The sequence below is a fragment of the Falco biarmicus genome, chromosome 12, assembly GCF_023638135.1.
Source record: "Falco biarmicus isolate bFalBia1 chromosome 12, bFalBia1.pri, whole genome shotgun sequence".
In the NCBI taxonomy this organism is placed as follows: domain Eukaryota; kingdom Metazoa; phylum Chordata; class Aves; order Falconiformes; family Falconidae; genus Falco; species Falco biarmicus.
In genome coordinates, this window is record NC_079299.1 from 31,756,529 (window position 1) to 31,777,497 (window position 20,969).

The 20,969-nt window shown below is 38.6% G+C and overlaps 1 long non-coding RNA gene across 2 annotated transcripts; it reads left to right on the forward strand.

Annotated features, from left to right (window-relative positions):
* The first annotated feature begins 10,436 nt into the window (after positions 1 to 10,436).
* On the forward strand, positions 10,437 to 17,548 carry LOC130157588 (uncharacterized). Of its 2 annotated transcripts, none has more exons than XR_008824946.1 (4): positions 10,437 to 10,825; positions 11,135 to 11,195; positions 12,356 to 12,463; positions 15,833 to 17,548. It is a non-coding gene; the product is annotated as an uncharacterized LOC130157588 (long non-coding RNA). The 2 variants fall into 2 exon arrangements; XR_008824945.1 differs by having other exon boundaries at positions 12,371 to 12,463.
* Positions 17,549 to 20,969: the final 3,421 nt, after the last annotated feature.

Below are 20,969 nucleotides of genomic sequence, written 5' to 3' on the forward strand. Positions count from 1 at the left end.
AGATGGCAAAGTCAAGCCATAGAGATCTAGTAATGTCTGTTGAACTCAGTGGAAAAATTCTTTACAGAGTTGGGGTAGTCTGGAGTCTAAGGCTGGGAGGCAAGATCTGCAGTCACCTCAAAGCTGTGTGTCCTCCTTACTATCCAACAATGAATTTTACCACTATTTCCCAAAATAAAAAAAAAGAAAACATGTTTTTGTTTAAAAACCACAAAAAGATTAGAAGGTGTTTGAAGGAAACAAACATAGAAAGATGGAAACAACTATAGAGGAAAAGAGGAAGATGATGTGGACCAAAGGGAATGAAGGCAGAGAGTATTGAAGTGAGGTCAGAACTTGCTTTTAGGAAGTTCTCATTTTGCGGATTTGGATGTATGATTTTCAAAGACAATTTGACTTCCGTGTGAAGAAAAGAAACAATAAAAAAGTAGAAGTATTTAGTAAGTGATGGCTAGGGATTGGTGATTGTTTCTTCCCCAAAGGAACTTATTTGGACCTTTTGTTTTGTTGTGGGAAGTTGCCACTTTGAACTCAGCACTGATGTCGCAAAGAAAGTTTGAGCTAGCAGCAAAGGCTCCTTCCTCAGAAAGGGTCATGACTCAGAAGTGACAGCAGCAGAAGTGACTCCCGGTGAAGATCAGAGTTACTCAGCATCATTTTGTGACTGGGCTAAATCAGTTCCCTGACACCATTTTCAGAGCTTTGCTGGCAAAAGCTCAAACAGGAGAAGGCTCTGCTGGGGCTGTCAAAAGGAAGAATAGTTTGTGAGGTAATATATACTATAGCTGACCAAAAGATGACAACGCGTTCTGGTTTTGGGGTATTTCTTTTTGAAGCTGTTGTGTAATGTCTAGCCAATCACAGTAGAGAAATGAAGAGGCTATTCCAGGCTTACTCTTCTGGACTTTGCTCTGTTTGCATTTGCAATTAGTAATTCTGCTTCTCACAAGAAACAAGTGTATTAATGTGAGCAAGCGTAAAATACAGAAAAATCCAGAAGGCAGTTACATTCAGTTGGCCTAAATTGCACAAGTTAATTAACATAAGTGAGGTTTGCTGGTTTATTGTAGTTGAGGATCTGGCCAAAATAAGTACTACAGCATGTAGCACAATTGTAATGTACCTTCAATAAACAGAAAATTAGAAACACTTGTAATTACCAGTATCTCTGGTAAACAACTGAAATAGAATCATTCATTTCTATTTGAACTCCATTTTTAAGAAGCAATGGCAGATTTTCTGAATCAGGTATGTAAAATAACTGTGATAGCTTTTCCTCAGCCAAGAAATGAGATGTTTGAACATGGTAGGTCACCCAGCATTTTGATAACATGAAATAATGAAGTGGTAAAATGCTGTCAGTTCCCTAGTAATTGGTTGTAATGGAAGTAAATTACCTTGGCTGGAAATTGTTTAATGGACAACTTAAGATAGGTTTCATTTGTCTGGGAGGTTTTTGAGATGTTTATTGTATTATACAGACAAGTGAGTTTGGTCAAAAACTTTTTGGGGAAAAAATGCTCAACAGAAACCTTATTAACATAGCCTTGGTGCCGTGTAATAAGGTTTTGAACTTGAAAACTGTATTTCCAGCACTGATAACAATTCTGCAGCCTGGATGACTCTAAGAAACTAAGCAATTGTCACCTCTAACCTGTCATATCTCAACAGGGATGTTCAGTGTGATGCCACCATACTTGTAAAAGAAACACTGAACAAACCAAAAGCCAATCCTCCCAAAAACCCAAACCAAAAGTGTTGCCATGGCAGCTTACATTGAGGGACTAACTTACTGCTGTTGGCTATCTTGAGTGCAATCTACGTGTACAACCAATGTTAATGTAAATGCTCCTTAATAAGACCTCAGTCTCTGCGTCACCTTCCACCATGGGGAGAGTTCAAAAGGAAGGAGGATATTCAGTGGGAGCCTGGAGAGCAGGGAGACTGTCCAGGGACTTACTTTCTAGGGAGACTGTCTTTCAGTCAGGTTTGTCTATTGGAAAGATTATTTCCAGTAGCTAGCAACAGGTTTTCCTCTTTTTCAATGAACATAAACAATTTATACTTCCAACAGGAAGTCTAGATACAATCTGCTTTCTATTTTTAGCCTAAATCATAATTTTGTTTTGGGGCAGGTTCAGGTACGTAGACTACATGCACAGGTTAAACAAGAGAGACAACAAACAGTGCCAAAAGAACAAGATGAAAGTTCCTGAAAGAAAAATCAGGCTTTTCCAGACAGGCTTTAATTTCATTTTGGAATAAGGAGAGGACAAAAATTATCTATGTCTGCTGTTGGTGGAGGGAGAGAGAAAGAAAAGAGCGATTGATACAGCATGGAAATCAACAAGAATAGTTTTAGTCATGTCAGTGAAAATATTTTTTTTTCAAACAGAAGATAGTCAGTTTTAACTGTCTCAGTTTACACACTGGCTGCTGCCTTCAGTACTTTCACTTTCTGTGGCAGTACTTTCACTGATCATGTCTACAGTTGGACATTCCACATTTCTTCTTTTCTGTAGAGATAAATACTGAATATCTTACGGTTCAGATGGTTGCTGTCCAGGTTAAAAGTGGGTAAGCAACAGTTACTGATTTGCTAATTTTATTTGCTTCAAATTTAGTGAAATAATTGTCTGCATAACTTGCTGCTTGATATTTTTTATGGTTGAAAAATATTTTGCATTGAAGGGTTATGTCATGCAGGGTACATGACTGTTGTGAATCAAGTCCCTGTTAAAGGGTTTTACCCCTACATGTTCTGTTCCTCTTTAACATAACAAATATTAAATAAAATCACATTTGGAAAAATCTGAAGTTGTGATATTTTTCAATTATACTTAAGTATTTTTGGACTTCTGGTACCATACTAGGCCTAATTCTACAGTCCCTTGGAGCTGTACAAAAATAATGGGAGCAGGCATTGCAGCAAGTTCTCAGGGCTAATTCCTGAAATTCAGGTCCTTTCTTTGGAGCTAATTCTTCATGTACCTAAGTATTGCTGTTAAGCAACAAAGGGTATTTCCTTGGGCACTAATCACATGGACAGGTGAGGCTTGTTGAATGTTTTTGGCTTCTGTGTAAACATCAAGCAATGTAAATTCAATTAGGCTGTAAATATTTTTCATCACTGTTGCAATCTCGTTGCTTCAATGCCCAGTGAAATACAATTTAGGGGAAGCTAGAAACTTAATAATAATATTTTTTAAAATATTTTTCAGTGCAAAGGCCCAATCTTGATATCTTTGTAATGATGTAAATGGCTAAAGCCTAATGTAAGTATCAGCTAGGTGTTTGAGGCCTGGAAAGAAATTGTTTTCCTTTTATGAAGTCAGAGGAAATGTACTTGGCATCAACTGTTTCATAAAAATTTAATACAGATCACTGCCTGACAGCCTGGTTTATCCTGTGTGTATTAAAGACGATTCCAGGGTTTTTGCACTGAGTGCTATTGTCTTTTTGGCTGAGGTCTGCAACATTTATACACATGAATTATTTTATTTATATGAATACTTTTATTGAAGTCATGCATGTAAATATTTTCAATGTGGAGCCTTGTTCAGTGTAAATTCTCCAGAGAAGTGATTATAATTCCTCATTTTGGCCTCTGTTTAACAAAAATGGTAATTTAGACATGTATCAGAAATATATTTGTAAAAACTTCAGAGGCAAATACTTTCTCTAAAATGTGTTCTCAGAAAGGACATACCACTTAGCAACTATTAAGAAGAAATTCACAGGAGTGTAAAAATGTTGGGACACAAGATTTAAATTTTTCAGATAAACTTGTCTGTGTAATCATGCTACATGTATTTAGGACAAGGGAGATTTTTTTTAAACTGCCTATATTTGAAAAGAAATTTATTGCAAAGGTTGTGGGCCAAATACAATCTGGTATCAGTGTTTATAATCCTGTTGATTTTAGTAGAACTGCATATGGTAAATCAGATTTGGACCACTTGACTATCAACAATTTGTTGATCTTTTTTACAAAAGATCAAATTTAAGTCCAGTTGTGATCAAGCAAATTTCTTCTGAGGTTACAGTCATACCAAGTAATTTCAGACCATGCCAGCCATCAAGCCAATTTTTCAAATAATGTGATACTGAAAGGAGTAGATTTTGGTCTTTATGTGGATGCATGGGAAAACTCAAATATATTCTGCCATTGGCAAAAAACCTTGGGCCGAATCTTCCATGTCAGACAAATACATCTGGATTAAATTATAAAGTCAGATTAGTACTTTACACTGCTGAGTAAGTTTCATCAATATAGTGACTGAAATATGTTTAGTTGCCTAGGTTTTCCGGCTGCAACATTTATCTTACTGAGATCTTTCCTAATACAGAGAAAAACAACTGATTCAGGTAAGAACACTGATTTTTTTTTTCTTGAACCATTGAAGTGTAGGCATTGAGAGACATGTGTCAAGTTTTTTAATTCTAACTGTGGCTTTAGAAGCATCTTTCTGTGCCAGGATGGAGTTCACTTTGCATGCCTTGCTTTATTAAATGTGAGAAGCACACCAGCACTAGAAATGCCTGGCTGATAAGCTGATGCACTTTTTATCTACTTTGGAGCCTGACTGACATCTTTGAACACTGTTGTATCTAAACAGCTTGAATATGTGACCTCATTCCTTAAATACCATCACTTGAACAGCTCCTGTTGTTAAAATAAAAGCAGTGTTGATTCTCTGTTGTGAAAACTCCTACAGACCCTCTGACAAGTGCAAACTAAACCACACCTTCTTTTACTATGATAAAAATGATTGCTTATTTGTAGCAATTACACTGTACCTATAGCAGCAATTACAGTGAAGGTACCGCTTGCAGTATTTATCACATGCACTTTATGTTAACCTGTGACTGTCACAGAAAGCTCTGGCACGTGGAATAAGACTAGGAGACAGACCTCAAGGAAAATGATCTTAGAAAGGTAAAGTGTCTGAATAATTTTGTTTTCTTATACTGACATGTACTCCCTAAACTGAGGGAAGATTGGAGTTGAGCCAAACTTTCCAGTAATATAAAAAGAGGCCTGTATCAGCTTTCTCACTTTATGCTGTCTTTTTATGCTCAGAAATAAGCCGTCTGCAATGCAGGCCTGTGTCAGTACTTTGTTAAGTATAACCAGGATTTTAAAAACAGAAGCTGTGCCCTCCATTCAAACACAACTATGTGTTTCTCTGGAACCAATGTTTTTTTCCCCAAGGGGTGATATTTGGAAAAGCTGAACTCTTACTGGGAAGCTGAAGTATGGACTTGTTAAAAAGAAGCTTAAAATTTTTATCTATGAAAACCATTTTCATGAGAGGACTGATGTGCAAATCCCCTGAAAAGTAAACAGAAAAAAATATCTATATTTTAGTGACATATTTATTGACTATTGTTTAAACGGTCTTTTCAGTTAGCTTGAGTTTGGTGTTTAAAATTGTATTTTGAAATGCAACTCTAACTACATGTTTGCGTACAATGGTTTTGCAGATGCCTTTATGGCTATAGATGCAAACTCTGTTATTTGTTGTGGCTTGTTACTATTGGCAGTATTGACGCAAGTGCCATAAAGGCCAAAGGGGTCACAGTGCTAATCTGGATCTCTTTCCCCCAAAGCTGGCAACAAATTGTTTTAAGTTGTGTTTTATTTTCAGAATATAACCTAATTTTCTTAAAGTAAAAACTTTTTAAATATAAATTTGCTCTTAGGTCCAGTCCAGCAAATACTTTGCTACTAAGCACAGTTTTGGATACTAGATAGGGCAGGTTGTGACTATGAAGGGGAACGCACATACACCTCAAGCACTGCTCAAGCTCAAGACCTGTTAGTTGACACACAAGCAAAGATAGTGCTTCTGGTTTCATTCATGGATGTGAGGGTCAAAAGGATTAGGAGCTGGTGTTGTCCTTGAATTACATCACGCATACAACCGTGGTTTACTTACTGAAAGTTTTACCGAATTGAAATAAAGGTAGATTGTGTGGATCGATTTATACTAAAGAAAGCTCACTCTTTTTAATCTTTTCACCCAGTAATATGAATTGCCATCAGGAGCAGTGTATGCTTGTCACCTGTTTCTTAAATCTCAGTATTGGTTTGATGAGGGAAGAATGTGATCAAAGGTGACATCTTCAGTTTGTATTTCAATTTATAACAACCAGATGTAGCATTTACATAAAAATTAAGGACATCAGCATAACTTTGGATGCCGAACCAGCATTTTTGGGGAAAAAAGGGGCAAAAAGAGTACAATCTCTTTGGTGATCACAGTAGGTTGGACATTGTGCAGCAAAAAGATAGCAGATGCAGTCAAGTTGCTAGTTAGCTGGGCGTATTTGTATACCTGCTAGTGAGACAGGGAGGACTTGGGCAAGCTTGTTAGTACTCGGGAAGGAGAGGGAATTGCTGCCTTGGAGAATGCAGTCGGGTCAAGATTCCACAAGGCTTTAAAGGTCAAGAGGAAGCACCTTGAGGCCAATATTGAATGTGGCTGGCAACCAGGGTAACTGAGCCACTAAGGGAGTTATGTGCTTACTCTGTCTGCTGCCAACAAAACTCCTGCCAACATCTTTTTGTAGTAGATGAAGTCTATTAATTCTGCATGCATACACATCAGCAGAAAGGGTCTAACATTACGCTGATCTAAATGGAACAAAACATAGACATGAAGAAAGACAATTGCACCCGAAAGAGGCAAGGAAGTGTATTGGCAGTATTCCCAAAGAGAAAGGAGAAACACTTCTCTCCCATGAAGGCCCACTGGCACACCAGAGATTCTTGGGGTTGGGAAGGAGCAGCATAAGGTGTTGTAAAAGAAATGCAGTTTAAATTATATCTAGAAAACACGGACATTTTCTCTGTTCATACTGCATTAATTTTCAGACTTCTTAACACTCTGCGCACAGAGGAGTCAGGTGCACTGACAACACACAGAAGTGGCAGATGGGATAGTGGTAATAATTTTTAATTACATCTTTGTGATACTTGGCATATGAATGAAATTTAAGCTTCCTGATGATTTTATTAGATCCATAAGTGAAAAAATTATGGATTGAAGGAAAGAACTGAAAATAGTGCTGTGAGGAGATCCATAATGAGTGGTTTAATGAAGTAGTTAAACCCACTGTAGTACATAAACTGGTTTTAATTGGAAACACTGGACAGTTTAATCTTCCTATCAAATGTTCAGAGGAAATAAAATACCCCGTTGTATAAAAAGCAGCTGGGACACAGGGAGAATGGCACTTATTTCAGTGCTCTGTAAGAGGTCAATGACAATTTTAATTGATGCTATTTCAGTTCTTGTGGTGTGGTGGTAACTAGAATATAAATATCTGAACTGCTTGTTCTTAGAAATATGTGGACTTTATTCAGGAGAATCTTTAGCTTAGAATCAAGTACAAAGACTAGATGAAATCTTCAGATACAAGAAAATGGGTGCAGTTAAAAGATGGTTTTATAGGTACATCCCATCTAATTAATTTCTGAAAAATACTGACAGTGGCAACATTCACTTATTTTCAAAGACACAGTTAATAGTTAAGCCAGATATCATTAAAAATGCATGTTGCACAAACCCTAGTATACATTTTTTTTAAAAAAAGATTATGAACAACAATTGCTTTAAAGGTTTCTTTTCTTTGTTTTTTTAGACTTTGCAGAGCCCTTTTAATGGCTTGTTCTTTGTCAGCCTAAGATCACAGCATGGTCCTACTAAATCCATCTCTTAATTTCTTTGGTGTCAGTGTTGCATATCATCCCAAATAGAAACTGTATTACTAAAGTAGTGGGAATACGGGCTCAAGTTTGAAAAACAGCAGTATTTCCAGTTTGGGTTTGCTTTTTTCAAATGTACAGAGGAAAATTGCTGTAGGGCATTATAGACAATAACAGGAAACAATGTAACTGGTTTTGGAGGCAGAGTATTTTTAAAATTTATCTGTGAAGAGACCTACTGTCATTCATATAAAAAATATTGCAAGTTCTAGCTTTTGGTCTTTGCTGTGGGCTGAAAGCTTGTAGCAGAGTATTGGGAAGTATTTTTTTAGCTTGTGATATATGGGTATGTGAAGAATGGATGATCTTCTGACCTCTCTTGACTAAACATCAGGAAGGCGGACTTTGGGAGTCAGATCCACTTCCATGTTTCTGTGATGTATGGTGGATTTGGTATCAGACTTCAGCTTGGAGTGTTATTCTACACAGAGATATTTTCTGACACCGTGCTTTTTCATGTAGCCCACACTTCATTTAGTCAGTTTTGAACCTCTTAAGCCTAACTGTAGCAAGCCAGATTCTCAGCTAACATGAATTCCCAACAGCATCTTGATTTCAATAAAGCAACCTGAATCTATACAAGCTGAGGATCTAAGCCAGTAACTCTTTGCATAAGAAGGTTCAATCTGATTTTAGTGACAATTCTCTTAAATACATAATATGAACTCTCTAGAGCTGATCTTTACCCAGGTTGATAAAAATTAAGGATCACTTCACTTTTCCAGAAGAAAATATATATTTGCATGATTTCACACATTTCTGGGGTTATCTTTTGAAAATATCGTAGCCTACCAATGTCGTTAACGTGTAAAGCTGCAACAAAGGGCTGTGGTATTCTTAGAATGAGGTTGTGCTCCTTACACAGCAGAGCTGTGTAGAAGAAAAGCTCCCTCTGGAGAAACAAGGGGGAGACGATTTCTGCAGGGCTGCTGCATGCCCAGAAAGTGGTCCACAATCCACAGTTCTCAAACCGATGCAGCAGGGTTTCAGATCTCTTCTTGTGGTACTTCAAACCCTCATGAGCACTCAGGATTATGTTAATATTGGTAACTTTATGTTAGGACAACATCAATTTCTTTTTAAGTGTCCTTTTTTCCCCCTGCTAGCTGAGGTTCACATTGCTTTCCCAAACTCTTGTCAGTTCAGCTCATTTGTGTTTCTCACTTCATTACACCAGTCTCTAGGTTTGAAGCAGCTGTACTGGATCATACTTCCTGCAGCTGAGGAAGCCATGAGTTAAATGGCTGCATCTCTTGAACTGTTCCTTTCCAAGTTGAATACCTTTTGATTTTTTCCCCAGCTCTATTGTGCTTTCTAGGTTTTAGGTGTAATCCTTCCAAAATGCTTTAATCACATTAAAGGTTTAATCATAGTAAGGCTTTTGCTTATTACTATTGTTATACATTCAGATGTCTTTTCAGCTTTTATTTGTGGGTGGGTTTTTTTGCTTAATAGTAATTTGAGGGTAAATGATTAGTCTACAAGAAGTTTAATCTGAACGGTATTCATAAATGCAGAGACTCCAGCTTGCTATTATTCATTAAATGAATGCATGGTTGTTTCAGAAAATTGTCTAACTTAGGATAACACCTTCCTATTTTAATATCTTCATACAACTGGAAGAAGCAGAACGGTAAAAGCAGAAGGTAAAGGTGCAAAGTCAGCCCTCGTCATACTAAAACCCAAAAAACCTCTTAATTTGTCTTGCAGCAGATTTTAGGCCTATTGCCTTCAGTCACCCATAAACAACTGTATGTTACTGTAGTAATGCTTACATGCAGATGCCTGAGAGAAAAACTGGTCTTTAAAAATAAGTTTTGAATGAGAGAGTAGTGAATAATATAGGCTTAAATGTATAACTGAAATAAATAACAATGGAATAAAGATATAAATACAAACTACTAAATAAATAATAAAAAAACTATTAAAAAAAGTTGCCAAGGTAACTTGAAATCAGATTTTTTGTTGTTTTTCTGCCTCATCTGTTTTCCTGCTTGCAAGGAGGATTTTATGCCCTTTCCTTTCTTCTGTCTTCATTTCAAATAACAGAACTGAATCAAACTATTAATACATGCAGTGCAGCAAGGTAACCTGAAATTACATTTTTCGTTGTTTCCCTGCCTTATCTATTTTTGTGCTAGGAAAGGGGATTTCTTGCCCTTTCCTTTGTGTCTTCACCTTTTACAATTTCTGTATATTGGGCTCATGATTCATTTCACTCTTTTCTTCCTAACCCTCTCACGTCTGGCCACAGGCTACTCTTTCAAAAATGTAGGGATACAGATTCCATTTTGTTCTGCCCATTTTCTTTTTTCTCTGGCTGCTGCCGACTGACACTGCTTGGCTTGTTCTGCCATCCAGGCCGCAAAGCTCTGGGAGCTTGCTCAGCTACCATTCACAGCTTCTGTGCACAAATTCCCACCTTCCTCCTTTGCCATTTAAGTCTCTTCCCCGCATAACCATCACTGACAAGCCCCCAAACTCCTGGCTTCAGTATTGGTTGTTCCTCCTAAGAAAACAACTTTATTCAGACATATGGACAGGAAGAACCAGCCATTTTTTGTGCATGCTGGTTTAGATGGCCATTATCTTTGGAAGAGTACAACCCAGCTTGTGGCAGTGTCAGTTTCTGTGTATGAGAACACAAATACCCAATGTTATCTTTTGCAGTAATCTTCTGAGTTCCTTATCCAAGTATTGCAAAACCTGCCTATCTTGTCCAATCCCATGTGACGTTGCCCCAGGTGACATGGCTACAAACACTGCATACACGTATCCCACACATCAGTGTGCTGCCAGTACTCAGGAGTTTAAAACAAATCAGTCATGTGCTGACATGAAGCTAGACATGAAGCAGAATAAATGGAAATTAAATTGTTCTGTATATTGTGCCATTGACTTCATGGGCGTAATGATTCTTGTGAATTTTTGCAGTGTGGGTTACCAGCACCTGGTTCAGCAGTGCTTCCAGCTGACGTGTTTGGCCTGTCTGCGGAGTTGTGAGAAATCTGATTGAGAAAGAAAAAAAGAAAAAGCCCACCCTGGCAGGAGGTATTTATAATATCTATGTATTGTGCAGGGGCTATGATCAGGATTGTGGGTTCATGGTGTTACGCTCTGTAAATAGGAGATTATGCAGTCTTTGCCTTAGAACCTTACAACAGAGGAGGACTCACAGAAATGTGTGCAATTATGTATAGTATAATATATAGTGCCTTGTATATGCTATCTGTTATATTTTGGTCTGCTTATGTATCTAAATTTAATATTATGGGATACTATTCTTGGCTCACTGAAAATCTTTTTATTTACTCTTTTTGTCTTCCCAATCCATGTATATATTTCCTTGCTTGCTTCTAGATGTCTTTCAAATCCAAGCAAATCAAAAACATGTGCAAGAGAAATCGACTAACCAATAATGGTAGGTAGCAAATTGACTGCTCTTTTTCCACTGACCTCTTTGGTTTGTTGTTACCTCATTTTTCCAAAACACTCCCACACAACATGTCTTTCATCCACCTGTTGTATTGTGTTTTGCGAGCTGTGTGTAGGAGGAATCGACTTCTTAACATGCCAGTACATTGCATAACGCGGTGAGTCGTGGTACCTGACTGAGAAGCCTAAGCACTCCATAGCGTAAACATGAACCTAATTAAAGCCGAACAGCCGGTCAGGCCAGAGACAGTATCTTTTGCTTTTTTGGTTCACATTTTGCATATGAATTTATACATACATACATACATATATATGCCACACACAACTATAAATGCATAAATACTTAGGCTGAAGGAATATCTGTAATTTGAACCACAATTTCCAAGCAGAGAGGAAGATGAAATCCCTAACACAGTGTGTTTAAAAATTACATACTGGTAGGAATGCAATAGAAATTTAAATGTCACTCAATTGCCATAAAATTATCTGTAATTGAACCAATGTATCATATACTATGTATTTATATGGCGGCACCCAATTTCATTGTTAAAGCAGTTCAAATAGCATTTGCCATTTCTGAAAAATATGGGAGATGATATCCTGTACTATTTTTAGGAATAATACGTTTATTTTTATTTGGTTGCAGTTAGATGGATGCTATGTGAAGAAGTAAGAATTAACCAGTCCTGGGCTGTTTTAGTCCGAGGGAGCTAAAGTTAGTTGTTTTAGATTGTGGCAGTTGACAGTACTGTTTGTTCTGTGGGACAGCAGTTGGAGGTCTAGTCCATTTTAGCATCCCTTTTTGTCTGCTCCCAGCTGTCTTTCCTCTTATCCCACAGTGGGATACAGAAATTACAAGTTCAGCATCCTGGGGCAGCCACAGAATGGATTTGGTGGGGCGAGGGGGAAGTGCCTAAGATCGGGGCAGAGGGGCTGAATCTACAGAGATAGCAACCACTACCCACTTTGCAGAAAAACCAGGATAGAGGTTTGGATGAAATATTATATTTATTTAATATTAAATGCATCTACATCTTGGTGTCTTACAACCTTTCTTTTTGTTATATTCTTGAAGAAAAATGAAGGATACTTTGCTTCAAAGAAAGAGTTCAGTACAAATATATTGAATATCTGTATGAATTTCAGGCTTTATTTTGTCAGATGAGCCGCAGCCTGATGGCAGTGATGATCTGGTGAGGGCGTTTGTCTAAAGGTGGGCTGAATCTGGGAATTCCTCTGAGACAAGAGTAGAAGGTAAGCATGGCACTTGGTTTAAAGTGCTGAAAAGAGACCACATGAGTCATCAGACATATATCTTACCATCACATCAGCCACATGAGCATGCCAAACCATGAAGAAACTGCTTGTATATGGTCTGTGATCAGACAGCTATGGGGTAAAATAGAGGAATTCTCAGATTTAACTAACAGGAACAAGAAGGCTGTCTTCGCACCATCAAAAGTATTTATTTCAAATGGAAATCAATAGGCCTTTTTAAAGTTTATTCTTTTTACTAGGATACTTACGAAACAGTTTTACACTGTAAGAAGTACAATGTGCTGAAAGAGTAATTAAAATTGACATGTGTTCAGTGGCTGCCTATAAGTATGCACATATTTGTATGCCTTATTAACTTGTTTCTTGTCTAGATTATAGTCTAGGTAAAAGAAATTACTACTGGTGTAATGTCAAAAGCTACTTGTCATCACTCAGTGAGGCTGGCTTTACAGCAGACTACACAGCTGAAGCATTATATGATTTTATTCTTTTAGCAGCAGTCATTTGAAGCTGATTCAGCAGGTGACATTTGGCGGGAAAAAAAAAGAAAGAAATTTTAAGTCAGTCATTATTCTCATGAAACATCTGAGTGAATAGGGATTAGGTAAAAATAAAAATTGCAAGCAAAGAGAAATGGAGAATGAAATAAGTTCCTGATGGTAGATAGCGCCTGCCATCTTAGTTTATATATATTAGCTTCAGGAAGGTGATGTGCTCCATCAAAGAGATCTGTTCAACTTGACAATAGCACAACGAAAAATTTACAAGAACTCTGTTGAATCAATTTAGTTGGATAAATCTTAAAGACTGCTAGTTCTAAAGTCTGATTTTATTTCCTAAAGCTTAAAGTGGGTAAGATTTGGATGAAAGATAAATAGCATAATAGCTAGCTACCTCTAAAGCCAAACTGTGGGGTTTTGTGGTTTTTTTAATTTATCCTGGGCATTTCTGCCCGGGATATGTTCAAGTTATATTTATTTCCAGGCTTATACATTAAAACCTGCACTGTTTAGCAACCTGATTCTACCTGATGGAATACAACCACTTAACTTTAGCTAATAGCCTGTGCTGAAGTAGTAATTTGAGCAGGTGTTACATGGTATTCAAGTAGTCAGATTCTACTGAAATATGTTGTTTTTCACAAGTTAGAAGAGCAAAACCTGTATTTGCACTGAAAAAAAAGACATTTGAAAACAGAATAGGTAGTACCTGCTAAACACCATGGCCTAGAAAGTCTGAAGCACCTCGATTTTCTTTGGGGTATAAAGTAGCCCTGTGTAACTTCTTTTTCATGTGCTGTTTTTTCAGGATCTTTTCCTTTTGTTTCTGCTCATTTTCACAGGATATATCAGAGAGAATTCAGCCTACAAGACTTATATCTTTTTTTTTTCCTGTCCTTCTAAAACTGGCTACACCTAGGTAGCACAGTTCCACTGGCGTGACTCACCTAAAATACATCCCTATCTACAACAGTCAGAAACCAGTTCCAAAACCAGTAAAACTAGAAAATTCAGGTTTCATATAGCTTCAGGTCTTGCATTGTTTGCATCTCTATCCTGGAATATCTTCAGTCATTCTCACATCTCTCTCATCCTCCTCTTTGGTTTTGGCATGTAGGTAAAAGACAGACAGGCTTGTGGAAACTACATACTAGCTGATGGCTCCCAAATGGAATGGGTAACAACCAAGTTCTCCTGGCTCCCTCTCCACAGGAGAGCTAGGCAGCTCTTTGTAATTTAGCCAGCTGCTGATTTTTACACAACTATCAGGAATTCAATATCCTTGAATCTTCTGCCACTGCCATAGTTAACTGAAATTGTCCAAAGTGTTCAAAAGCTGGGGTGGTTTATGTGAGGAAAGGTGAGGGAGTCAGTGGATGATCAGCTTGATGTGATACAGAGAAACCAGGGTAGTCATGTTGAAATTTTTTTTTGCTGTACTGTCTTTGTCTCACCCATATAAAAGGAAGAACTCCCTAAATGCTCATAAGAAAGAAGCAGCAGTTACAGTCTTGGTGGCGTCTTCCAAAGCTGCCATACGTTTTGCCTTTGCAAGTCAAAGAGGCACTGTGACCCCAAAACACCACCATAACTCAAGTGAAGACTCCAGCTGCTGTAATCTGATAAAAGCAGTTACAAAGGACAAGTCATTAAGCAGTGAGCAATGTGCTAGAAGATGGTGGGCTCCTACCTTTCAAATGGGAGCCATTTAAAATCAGTACTGTTGCTTCCAGTGCAAACTTTGCCTGTATATTTAAGTTTCATAGTCCCAGTAGCAATGCCACCAACCTTGTCTACAGTAATGGTGAAAATATTGCTGTTACCAATCTGTTTACTCCTTGGGCATATTTGGCAGCCAAGGGAATAACCCTGAATGTTGGTTCCCAGGCTGTTTCTTTCCTACGTGGTTAAATATCAATGCTGAAAAAGACCAAATATTGATTTCTAATTTAAATTATATGCACTTTTCCTTTTAAAAAATGAACCAATTTTAATTCCAAATTATTATAACTTTCATGAATTCCTAAGTTTTCAAAAAGCTATTAAAATAATGTAGATAGAATACCATGATTTCAGATAGGTCATTCTTGCTGTTAGAGTTGTAAATTCTAGTCATCGAGCTTGTAGCAGCACTAGCTCAGTGTCTGGAATCAGAATGGTGGAGCTGCCAGATCAGCTCTTGCCACCTGCATCTTCCCCTGAATACGCAGGGAACATACTTTCCTCAATTGGTTTGTTCAGCTAATTTGGCTCAATCACTTGTATGTTCCAAGTTAAGAAATCAGAGGTTGAGCACCTCTGATTTAGAGAGGGGTTAGATATTCTGAGCCTGGAACACACCATCCAAATTCTGTTCCTGCTCTAAAACTACACCTGTAACTTGTAGAACTGTCCTGCCCTTGCTCTAGTTTGTGATGTAATGAGTAGATCCTTCTTCCTTTACTCCCTGGGAATTAAATGTCACAAATATGTCAGTCCAAATGACCCAAAAGGTACCTGGGCATCAATGGCCATTATTCCCTCCATTGAGCCCTCAGGCACACAGGGAACAATCGTTGCTCGTTCATTACTTCTAATTACAGTGTGGGGGATGTTCACATAATACAGAACATAACTATAATAAAAACATTAAAAAAAGCTAAGTATTAAGGCTGAAAAGTTTGAATTTAGACATGTCCATGGGTATAGATTTAGGCATGCTGAGATCTAAACTCGATACAGATTTTAAGCATTGATGTTTAAATGAAAAGTAGGAGGGGAAAACACGAATTAGAAAAAGCAGTTATAATACTACCTTGATCTGTTTGCAAGAAGTATTAATAAAGAATGGATTTTTTCTGTCTAGGTCCAAGGAAGCTGGTGGTCTTTGTGTTTCCGGAGAGTGTACAGCATTATAGCCAAACTGGTAAGTGAAGAGTTTAATTGTTTTTCTTGAAAGTGTGGGGAGTTGCAGAGTAGCAATATTAACCCTAAAGTGGGGAATTGCCTGTATTCTGGGTAATGCGAAAATTTTTCACCATTCATTCTAATTCCTTAGAAAATCAATGAATACTCACAGAGAGTCTCAGAAGACTTCACATTCTTGTACGTTTAAATTTTCTACAGTAATCTGATTAATTTAGAAAGTAGTATTAGCAATTGTTCTGCCACATTCCCATGGTCATGTTTTCCTAATACACTGTTATTAACCTGTGAATGGACACATTTGATACAATTTATTATTAATATATCACGTCATTTCATAATGAAAGTTCAATCTTTAGTCTTCATTTTCACTTAAGGACTTTTCTGATTGACTGCCTGGTCTCTCAAAGTATCCAACCCTCAGCCCCCTGGCTGGGCAGAAAGGAAAAGACTTCAAGGGTAATACTTATTTTAAATCCACGCTATCTTCTCGTTGGGAACCTGTCAGTCCTGCAAGTTAAGCAGCCTTCGCTGGGGTCAGTATTTAGATAGGAGGTTATCTAGGAACACGGAAGCGCTACAGGAAATGTTTGAGACTTCTTATGTTGCACCGAAGTCTCATCTGTCTTCAGTGTAAACAAGGTCTTCTTTGGGTGTGGAAGGATGCCACTGCTTAGGGTTCTGTACGTCAGTAAGACATAAAATTGGTATCTTAACTATGTATTGTCTTTTAAGACCCAATGGTTCTTTCTCAAGGAAAAGAGTCGACAGATCAAAATTCAATTAACAGTGGATTCCTGTGCAGTTTTAGTGAGATGACTTTCTCATGTCAGTTTCATTTGCTGGAGAGCATTGTCATTGCTTTGATTCACTTCAAATGCTGGTATATTTTAATGGTGAGCAAATATATTCTTGTTCACTGCTGTAACATGATTTTAATGTTACGCATCAGCTTTAGTTCCTTTGAATGAAAGCTTAAACAGACCAAGTTGTGGCCTAGGAAGAAATCACCCAGGTATAGGAAATTAAAGCTACAGCTAATGGCAACTTCTCACTCATGGCAGTTGGTGTAATTTAGAGCTGTTCTTAAACCACTCTCCTTTATGCAGATGGCCTGGCTTAGCACCTGGCTGGCTGGCTGAAGGAAGTTTTAAAGAATGCTTAGTGACAGATCTGGATCAGGATACTGCATATTGACATGGTTATGAGACATTTACTGTAGAAACCGACTGTTTTGATTTATCAAGATGATCTTGGGAGGCATAAAAAAAAAGTGGAAAAATTGGCTTCATCTCAGTCAGCCTATGGGATGTTAGAAACGATACCAGAATAGGAAGTGCCTGGAACAAGAACATAAAAGGTTTAAAAAGCTGTTTTCAAGAAAATGTTAATTATTGCAGAGGATGAGGCTGAAAGGCAGGCCCCACAGAAGATTCTGATAAAGCTGAACCTGACTCAGTTACCATCAAGAGATAGTAATCCCTCTGTACTGTTGCTTTAACACTTTTTCCTTCCATGTGCTGCATTTGTATTAATAAACGGAGCAGTGATTTTGTCACAATGTCCCAGCACTGATCTTGAAAAGAAGTACAGCAGTTGTTCAAAGACAAACTTGCTAGGTAAATATACTTGATGCCCAAGGCACTGGAGGACAGGCAAAATCTGAAAGCAAAAGAATCGGAGTTTTATCCTTCCAGAGATAAAGACATGATGCCTGAAACCTGAAGGATTGTACCTCAGGCTTAAAAGGAGGGACAGAAATCCAGCCACCCTTGCAGTTTTAACTCCATCTTTTAAAATTGCTATCTGAGACCAAATTATTTTTTCTTCTGTTTGGTCCCGCTGTGAAGTGGTAATACTGCATTTGTCCCATCACAATTATTTTCCTAGCCTACGATATGCTGTGATATCATATTACTTCTGTGTGAGATCAAGCAGAAGTTCAAAAATCCAACCAGTACGTAGCCAATGTCAGCACTGCTGTGGAAATGCAGAAACATACCAACTGGTTTCTCTTTCACGTGCTGAATGCTTTTTTTCCTAAGTTTGCTATGTAAAAACACCTCACGAAAACCAAGTTGTACATTAACTTGCTGAATATCTGCAAAGTACTCCTACTTGTTGACAATCCTTCATAAAAGAATTGTAAAATAATTTTCTAAAGAGCTAAAAGAAAGGGTGTTTCGCAGTATAGTTTCAGTGCTGGAGAGCTGTATTTTCCTCTGGCTTGTTAATTTGACTTGCTGAGGCTATCTGGAACTCCCTTCCTGTTTCCCTCCAAGACCTTTAGTCACTTCCTTTCTCTAAATAAAAACCCCTTTCATTTGTCTTTAACTGAGGATAGATTCTCTTTCAAGCATTCTGATAAAATCAGCTAAATTATATATAGATTTTTTCCTACTTGTAAATGAACAAAAATCACTGCAGTTTGATATGTTAAAATTAGTTTCAGCGCTATGTTTGTACTCAGATTTTCACAAATTTTCAAAAGTACCTTGTTGCCTGAGGGTATACTTTAATGGAATGTTAAAATTCCATTTTCTTGTTTAACCAAGAGATGCAAAAACCAGATTGGCTAGTGAAATTATAATGACTTTATTCAGTCAAAGTACTTTTATTTGCTACACAGAAACGGCAGATTAATAAGACAAACACACACACACCCCTTTACTTTCCTGCTATGTAATAAATAAGTACACAGAAAGGCTGAATTTTCCTTTTAGTAAACTATTTCAGGCCCAGTCATCTACTGTGAACAGGGTAAAATGCCACTGAAGATTACAGACCTCTCTCTATTCATTGATAAGGTCATTAAGTCTCGCCTGGCTTTTTTCTCAGATAAAAGCCATCACTAGATTGTTACTCGTTTCTTGATACATTTTAGTATATTAAGCTTCTTCAAAGAGTAAAAATGTTCTGAGAATTTGTATTACCCAGAAGTGAGTGCTCTCCCCCACGTACATTCTCCGAATTGACTAGCTGGTAGGAAGAGAAAGGAAGCGGTGTTCAGATTTTCTTTGCATGTACTTACCCTGTGGCAGCTGGTGTAAGACACCAGGTAGGCATAGCAATCGGTAAGTGGAAAGAGTGCAGGTATCACTTTGTATCGTAAATCAGGAACCAAATTACTGGCTTGGGGAAGTAGAAGTGCTGGTACTGGAGTTACAGCAGAGATCTAGGGCTGTGATCTGTGATCCTCCATGTCAGGACCCACTGTTTCTACCAGATCGGAATATCATTCAGGGATAATTGACAGCTAGGTGGCATTCAGGGTCGATACCTAAGCTGACTGAGCTGAATGTTGGGTTACACTCTGTCCTAAGTGGTACAATATGAATTTCAGTGAGCATGATGGGAGCCACTGAGCCTCTTCTGTCTTTATTTATTCATACATAGTCCACTGGCGGTAACAGAGATGTAACAATAAATCTGGGAAAAGAATTTAGCCAGAACTTTTGAATTTTACAAAACATGGAATTTAATCCTGCTGCCACTGTAACACCCCTTATATCACTGTCAGAAGGGCTGACCTGAAAATATACATGATAATTTGTCAATAGGAGATACAAAATGGTAGTGGAGAAGAGTGAAGTCTGAAGACCTTGCAGATTGTTAAGTCCTTATTCACCTGCTGCGAAATTTTTATCTCCATTGGGGCAACAGTGTTGCCTTCACTGTATTTATAAAAATAATTTTCACATTCCTTCTAGTAATTTATGGTAGAGATAGGGAATGTTAATGTCATTCCTGCAAAAAATCTCAACTGGAACTTCCTGTGCCTGAACTGAGACTGGATCTGGTGCAGGGCAAGGCTGCTCAGAGGAGCAGGAGAAAGGGTGACAGCGGAGCTCTTCTAGTTTTAGCTTAAGAAAGCAAGGGCTGGACAAAGTGTATTCTTTAAAGCCTGTTAAATATTAAGTGTCAGTGAAAAGAAAAATTTAAATTAAAGGGAATAGGACACGTGTTGGCCTTGAGCAAATTAAGACTGGGGAAGGGGGTATTTTAGAATAGCCTTCCCAATACAAATAGCAGCAACAAACCACCCCATGCTCAAATATTTGGGTTCAGTTTACGCAAAGAATATGATATATTTTTCTGAGACAAGAGAGGACTCAGTGCTGGGACCCCTAGAGCCCCACCATTCATGTGTTGCCATCCAGTGTTTCAGGAAGCCATCAGACACTGGAGATCTAACCCCAGTTTCCTGCTGGAGACTCTTCCCTCTGCAGCGTGAAACGCAGCTGCCCCTCACCGCAGGTGTGCTGCACAGGGCCTGCTCGGGAGCTTCTGGTGCCAGGGCATCGGGCGTTCTGCTCAGCGGGGCGGCTCACCTGGGCACAGAGCAGCGGAAGCAATGCGAGCGTTGTTCAAGTTCTTGTGTCTCACTGAACTTGCAATTTGCTTTGAACATTTCCTTGAACTCTTTATACTGGCATATGTGGGAGAATAAATCATCTGTGGGTTAAGAATCTGTAACAATGTTGGAATAGTATTAAATATAGAATTATAAGTCCTTTTGGTCTGACTGTGGTAGCCGTGTGGGTAGAAATCACATCCAAATATACACGGTTTAAGTTAAATCATTACCCTGAGGGCTGTGGCCAGCGTTCCGTCTCTGAGCAGAAAGCAAGAGACCACACCGGAGCCTAACGCACACAGACGCCAGTTTTCACTTTGTGAACAAGCTGCCATTTTTTTTTTTTTTCGCCCGCACAAGTTGCATAATTAAATTTTTAAAGAGCTGGTTAGATCTGTTCGGATGGCTGACTTACGCCAGGGATTAAACAAGTTTGCCTCTTCTGAAAATGTCTCACTCTTGTTTTAAGACACAGCAGGTTTTTTTGCATCATGTGTTGGTTAAAGCACCCATGCCCCTGGGAGGCTGCGCTGCCCACCCCGGGGGTGATGCCCCCGCCCGCGCGGAGCCCGGGGAGCCGGCGCGGGAGCGGTAGGGAGCCTCGCCCAGCCCCGCAGTGCGGAGGAGCCTCGGGACCCTTCGGTCGCACCCAGGGTGAGAGGAACCGCGTCGCGGCGGGTCGGTGCCCGGGGGCGCGGGGAACCCTGCGGCCCTCTCCCCC